General features: G+C 24.1%; 1 long non-coding RNA gene across 1 annotated transcript in view; it reads left to right on the top strand.

Annotated features, from left to right (window-relative positions):
* LOC100572682 overlaps positions 1-1,090 on the top strand; it is a 1,419-nt gene extending 329 nt beyond the window's left edge. The window contains exon 3 of the long non-coding RNA XR_003840019.1: positions 639-1,090. This is a non-coding gene — a long non-coding RNA (uncharacterized LOC100572682). The remainder of the gene's footprint in view (positions 1-638) is intronic.
* The last annotated feature ends 9 nt before the right edge of the window (positions 1,091-1,099 follow it).

The raw sequence follows: 1,099 nt of genomic DNA, 5'->3' as shown, positions 1-1,099 counted from the left end.
GTTGTCGCTCTGCTGTACAGTAGGTTACAAGTGGGTCATTGTATAATGGGTTTTATTAGACTTGAATTCAATGATAAAATATCATTGTATAAAAAAAAACGATTCTGAGCGGAGACGGTTTGTCAGCCTGGATATTTTATATTGTTATTATTTATTTTATCATGTAAGTTTAATTAATATAATAATATTATAATTTTTTATTCGTTTATATGGTGGTAAACAAAGCGTTAAATTAAAATCCCATTTTTAGCATTCTTTCGTAATTTTTCAGTGATTCTTCCCTTGGAATTAAATAACTATTGAGAAAATCGGAAAATGACCTCTCTAAAGTACCATCTTGAACCAATTTGCTAAAAAATTTAATAAAATGATAAAAAATAGTAAATATATTTTGAAATGGAAAATTGTCATATAAAAATTTTATAAAAATTTAAAGTGCATATGGATATTTGTTTTTGAGTTACTAAAGTAACTAAAGAACTGTATGGTTTTCTGGAGCATTAAATTATATTAAGATACAAACAGAATTTTATTTTGAATTGAAATTCAATGTACTATTTTAATTTAATGAAAACATACCTAGATATCTAAATTATTAGTATCCGAAAATTGATATTGTATGAATTAAATATTTACAGCTCTAAACAGAACATTACTGGAGTTAACAGAAAAGCTATTACAATTTAATCCATCACAAAAAGAAATGTCTACGAAACTAATAGAAGAATAGGTATTCATTACTTCCAACATTTTTAAATAATTATTTACATTAACATACAATTATTATGATCAGTTGTAAACTTCTGTATTGCTAAATAATATAATATTTGTTTTGGGTTATTTCAAAAGTTGAAGTTACATCATTTCTCTTTTAAGAGATTACTTTTTATTATATTGACAATCACATAATAGTTTTTCACGTTTTACTTCTTCGATGTGCAATAACTTTAAAAAATTTACAATGATGCGTTTATTTAGTTTGTGTATGTAAAAATGTACCTACATTAATTTTAAGGAAAAACGATAATTTTGAATAACAAGTCAGTTTTCTACAATTGTTGAGGTGTGCATATTTGAGCTTTTTTTTGTCTTAGAATTT

The sequence above is a fragment of the Acyrthosiphon pisum genome, unplaced genomic scaffold (genome assembly GCF_005508785.2).
Source record: "Acyrthosiphon pisum isolate AL4f unplaced genomic scaffold, pea_aphid_22Mar2018_4r6ur Scaffold_20702;HRSCAF=21883, whole genome shotgun sequence".
Classification (NCBI taxonomy): domain Eukaryota; kingdom Metazoa; phylum Arthropoda; class Insecta; order Hemiptera; family Aphididae; genus Acyrthosiphon; species Acyrthosiphon pisum.
Note: the sequence above shows the minus strand (reverse complement) of the source record. Positions and strands in the feature narration are given on the sequence as shown.